This window comes from Galeopterus variegatus, unplaced genomic scaffold (genome assembly GCF_000696425.1).
Source record: "Galeopterus variegatus unplaced genomic scaffold, G_variegatus-3.0.2 Scaffold1566, whole genome shotgun sequence".
Lineage (NCBI taxonomy): Eukaryota > Metazoa > Chordata > Mammalia > Dermoptera > Cynocephalidae > Galeopterus > Galeopterus variegatus.
Window position 1 is genome coordinate 288,169 of NW_007727677.1, and position 6,043 is coordinate 294,211.

The window sequence follows — 6,043 nt, forward strand, 5'->3', positions numbered from 1 at the left end:
CACCAATACAAATTATAATAATCAAACTGTCAAAAGTCAAAGAGAAAAGTGATTTATAAAATACAGAAAAGAACACAGTAAACCCAAAGCTAGGAGAAGAAAGAAAATAATAAAGATTATTACACAGTCTGACTAAAAAGGCTCGTCCAACGATGGCAGAGGCTGGCACTGTCCTGAGAGGGAAGGCTTGGTGTGGAAGAGATGAATCGGACAAAGGGTGATGAGGAGGAGTATTGGAACAGCTCCAAATTCAAGCCTTTCGCCTTTAATAACAAAGATGATGAGCTCATAGTTAAAGGAATCCAAGTGGACAGTGAATAGCCTTTGAGACTTCATCGATGATGATGATGACCTGGAGTGAGTCAGCTGCAGTAGGGAAACTGTGGGAAGTATCTCATGGTCCATCAAAGAGACTGCTGGTAATAGCGGGTCAACCCATGAGGGGCATGAACAGCTAAAGAACTGAAACAGCTTTTCCTCCTATGCATAACTATCCAAACCTACTTCTACCTACTCCCTGAGCAGCTTTTTTAGAGGCAGAACTAAACCTGGAAGTTTCCAGTCCTTTTTAGATGCTCTGTTGGACACACCTGCCAAAAGCTATGCTCCAAAGCTGGGGAGACCCAAAGAGGAGTACAGGGATTACGGCAATGACTAAAGCCCCAGGGATACACTGCAACACCTATGGAAGGTCAAGGTCTGCTCACTAGAAAGATTCCACTCCTCAAAGGACAAGCTACAGCTCCTAGAAGAGGAAGTAAGCATGCATGATGCAAATGTGATTACTGCAGTTCTAACCTTCCTGAAGAGGATACCGAGCAAAGAAATCCTCTTCCGAAAGCTGGAAGTGCAACAGGTTCCTCTGAGACATCCCATTCACTTTGTGTATAGAGGTTCAGAAGTTGCTTTTATACCTCTTCAGTTTCCTAGGTAGAACAGAAGAGCTTGCACTATTTCATTATAGAGAGCATTTGAACATTCAGGACCCTGAGCAATGAAAGGAATTTCTTAAGGTCTGCATTAGCTTTCCATTTTCAGCAGAGGATTTAGTACATAACAGAAGACTATTACACACTCCTGGAACATCAGATCATTACTGAGGCAAATGATTGACATCTAGAATTAGCAGGACAGACTGAGATCTTCCAAAACCACCCCTGCAAAACTTCCATCCTCAACATGCCAGTAGTGATGCTTCTCTACTCCTACTTCTATCACTACATGGAGCCTGAGGGGACATTCAGCAGTCCCATCCATCTGAAGAAGACATTTAAGATCCCAGAAAAACAGTATGTGCTGACAGTCCTGGCTACTAATGCCAAGTTTCGAGCCTGGCATGATGTAGATGCCCTCTTCACCACAAAGATCTAGCGGGGCTATTCCAAGAAGAAAGCACCCATTGGCTTCCATTGGGCTGTGGAAATTTTGTACAACAGGGCCCCTGTCCAGAGGGCAGATAGGAGTATGTCTATCTGGTGGAAGATGTGGACACAAAGTTAATCTTAGCCACTAAGTTCAAGTGCCATGATGTCATTGATACTAGCTGGGACCTGAAGGATCATTAGCAGTTGCTAGCATACAGAAGTGAGGTAGGATCTAAAGAAGAGAAGATTGATGCCATTCTCAACAGCTCACAAAATCAATGGAAGAATCAAGTGGCATTAGCTACCCTGAAACCTGATTTATTACTTCCTTTCCTGCCTGTGAAAGTAGAGAGCGCTCTTCTTCTTTGGGAGAGTTACAGCATTACATCATTTGGGCCCATCACCAACAGGCAGTGCCTGTTACTCTTGGGACAGAAACCAGCACCTGGGCACAGGTAGCTTCAGACTGATCTTCTGTCCAAGAGACACCATCTAAGAGCCAAGATCTAAAGTTCTGACTCATGAGAAATATTCTCTCCACCTAGTGCTCATGTGAAGGTGGAAGTGATTTCTAGATTGGGCCCATATTGGGTACAATCTCTCTTGGTCTGAGAAAAATGATTTCTTCAGAAAGGAAGTCTCCTAGACTAAGAGGTACAGTGTCATAGGATGGCCGCTCCATTCTGCTCAGCTAATTATGACCTGAGACTTGGTGCTGAACATTGGAAGTTCTGCTCTGAATGAAGTGAGAACAGAACAAAAAAGATTATCTTCCAGGGGCCTCAGGAAGGGTGCCTGTGTTGCCCAGGACCTGCTGGAGATGCACTCACACCATACTGCACAGTGTCCTCCACATCATGACAGACATTGTCCAAATGTTGTTTCTTCAGCCAGTATCCCTCTGCTGCCCCAGTCTACTCTCTGTCCAAGAACTTAGGGTTCCTTTCTTACCTGCACATTTAAGCAAACTTGTCTGGGTGATGAGAAATCCCCTTTATTTTTTCCTCTATTTATATGCTAGACTCATAACCTTATATGGAGCTCAGATTCAGCAGTGCTGGAGAGCTCTCCCTTTATGCAAAAATCTCATTATTTCACCAGGAGCTTCCAGATGTTTCACTTGGTCTAAACTCAGCAACATTGCTGTTAGGATATGTAGATGGAGGTTTTATTTTAATGCTTGGTTTTTAAGAGGACACTTCATAATGATAGATTCTTGCCCTGTATACATTAGTTTCTCTTCTCTATGACTGAACTGGGTTTTCCTGACATGCCTAGATTTCTAATAAAGCTGTTTCTTCCTTGGGAAGAAAAAAAATATTATTAGAGCAGAGACAAAGTAGAGAATAGAAAAACATTAACGTAACTAGTCGTTTTTTTGAAAATATCAACAATACTGACAAATGCTTAGATTAAGAAAAAAAAGACTCAAAAAACTAAAATTGGAAATGATACAGGAGATACTAAAACCAATGCCACAAAGAAAAAAAATATTATTAGAGCAGAGACAAAGTAGAGAATAGAAAAACATTAACGTAACTAGTCGTTTTTTTGAAAATATCGACAATATTGACAAATGCTTAGATTAAGAAAAAAAGACTCAAAAAACTAAAATTGGAAATGATACAGGAGATACTAAAACCAATGCCACAGAAACAAAAAGGATTATAAGAGAATGCTATANTATGACTGAACTGGGTTTTCCTGACATGCCTAGATTTCTAATAAAGCTGTTTCTTCCTTGGGGAGAAAAAAAATATTATTAGAGCAGAGACAAAGTAGAGAATAGAAAAACATTAACGTAACTAGTCGTTTTTTTGAAAATATCAACAATACTGACAAATGCTTAGATTAAGAAAAAAAAGACTCAAAAAACTAAAATTGGAAATGATACAGGAGATACTAAAACCAATGCCACAGAAACAAAAAGGATTATAAGAGAATGCTATACACATATGCCAACAAATTGGACAACAGGAAGAAATGGATAAATTCCTAGAAAAACATAACCTACCAAGGCTTTATTATGAAGAAATAGGAAAAATCAGTACAGACTAAAAACAAGTAAGGAGATTAAATCAGCTTGAACAGGCTCTAACTGGCCAAATCGGGAAGAATTTGAGAAGCAAAATAATTATGATAATAATAGATTACAACCTACTGAATAAAAATAATGAACCCATATTGATAGAAAAGAAGGTAAGGAAGGGAGGAGGGAGGTAGGGAGTGAGGAAGAAGGAAAGGGAAAGATCTTCCATACATTTACTTATTAGTAGAATTCCAATGAATAAATGTAAAAAGTATGTTGTAAATAGAGAATCAACATGCGACCATCTCAAAAGATGCTTGATTCCTACTAGAGTCATCAGTGAAGGCTAATGCTGCTGGTAGGTGAAGGTTGGCTGATATAATCTTGGAATGTCTTCCTACAAAATAGAAATTAATTACAAAGGGAAAAAGGAGAATTTAAAGTGAAGAAATCTGTCAAATACAAGTATAAGCAGATCATTAAGGTTAATTACCAGCCTTGAGATAAGTCTACATTGCGTACATCTTGATGTGCACAGCATCATTTCTGCAAAGGTTACATGATTTGGATAGGGACATGCAAAAATAGCAGATGGATCTGAGATGAGGGTCATTCTACAGAATGTAAGCCCTCTTAAACACTGTCAAGGATATGGAAAACAGATAAAGCAGAGGAAATGTTCAGATTCAAGGAATCTGAGGAGGCATGACAACTAAATGCAACACACATTCTTGGAGTGCATCCTGGGCCAAAAAACAAAACAAAACAGTTTAGGGGCAGTTGTTGGAATTTGTTGGGACAGTTGATGAAAGGTGAATTGTGCCTGTGAATTGGATCACAATGTTGTACCAATGTTGATTTCCTGATATGGAAGCTTGTGTACTGATTATATAGAAGAATATCCTTATTTTGGAGAAATATCCACTGGAACATTTAGAAGTTATGGGACATTGCATCTTTAGCTTGTTCTTAAGAGGTTCAAAAAAAAAGTGTAATGTTAAGTGAAGTGTATGTGTGCTTGTGTGACACAGAGAGACAGACAGAGACAGAGGAAACAGAGAGGGAAACTGAAAGAGAGAGAAAAAAGCATAAGAAATGAAAAATGCAATAGAAAAAGCTAAAGAGTATGGGTGAAAAATGTAGAGGATTCATAAAGTAAATGTACTTCACAGAGCCTGGTTTTCCAAAGCCTTGCAGTTTCAAATATTGACCTTGCAAAGGACAGGAAATTTCCCCCAGGTTATTGAGTCTCTGTTGCAAGATAAGAATTGTAATACAGCAAGGTTGCTGGCTCAAAGACAGACAAATTGCTGATTGATATGTAAAGATCATGGGAAATTGTGGTAAGAAGAGAATGTTTGCTAAAAATCAAGCCTTTCACAAAAATTAACTCAAAATGGATCAGACCTAAATGTAAAATGCAAAACTATAAAGCTCATAGAAGATAATATAGGAGAAAAATCTGATGACTTTGAACTTGGTGATGACTTTTTAGATACAACATCAAAGGTAGGATCCATGAAAGAAAGAATTGATGAATTAGACTTCCTTAAAATTAAAATCTTCTCTGCAAAAGACACTTTCAAGAGAGTTATAATACAAGCCACAAACTGGGAGAAAATATTTGCGAAAGATACATTTGATAGAGGACTGTTGTCCAAAGTATACAAAGAATTCATAAAACTCAATAAGAAAACGAAAAACTTGATTTAAAAAAATGAGCAAAAGATCTGAGCAGATGTCTTATCAAAGAAGATATCCAGAATGTAAATAAACATATGAAGATGCTCAACATCATATGTATTAGAGAACTGCAAATTAAAATGAGATACCACTGGACACTTTTAAGAATGGCTAAAATCCAAAACACTGAGAACACCAAAAGCTAGTAAGGATGTGGATCAACAGGAACCATTATTCATTACTGATGGGAATGCAAAAAGATACAGCCATTTTGGAAGAAAACTGAGCAGTTTCTTACAAAACCAGATATACTCTTACTGTTCATTTCAGCAGTTGTGTTCCTTAGTACTTACCCAAATGAGTTGAACACTAGTGTCCACACAAAAATCTGCACACAGATGTTCATAGCAGTTGTATTCATAATTACCAAAACTTGGAAGCAACCAAGATGTCCTTCAGTGGGTGAATGAATAAATACACAGTGGTGCATCAAGATAATGGAATACCATTCAACACTAAAATGAAATTAGCTATCCAGCTATGAAAAGACATGAAGGAACTTTCAAATCATATTGTTAAGTAAAAGAAGCCAACTGAAAATACTACACACTGTGTGATTCCAACTATATAATAATCTGGAAAAGACAAAATTATAGAAACAGTAAAAAGATCAGTGGTTTCCAAGAGCTAGAGGGGGAGAAAGGGTTAAATATTGAGCACAGAGGATTTTAAGGCAATAAAAACATTCTGTATGATATTATAATGGTGGATACGTCATTATACATTTGTCAAAATCCATAAAATATACAGCATCAAACGTGAACCCTACATAAATGATGGACTTTGGATGATCATAATGTGTCAATGTAGGTTGATCATTTGTTAACACATGTACCATTGTACATTTGTATGATAAACATTGTTGAGGATATTAGTAATGGGGGAGGCTGCACATGTGTGGGGTAGG

At 37.9% G+C, this 6,043-nt stretch overlaps 1 pseudogene; it reads left to right on the forward strand.

Annotated features, from left to right (window-relative positions):
* Positions 1 to 201: 201 nt before the first annotated feature.
* The window catches only part of LOC103594478, a 16,318-nt pseudogene continuing 10,476 nt past the window's right edge, over positions 202 to 6,043 (forward strand).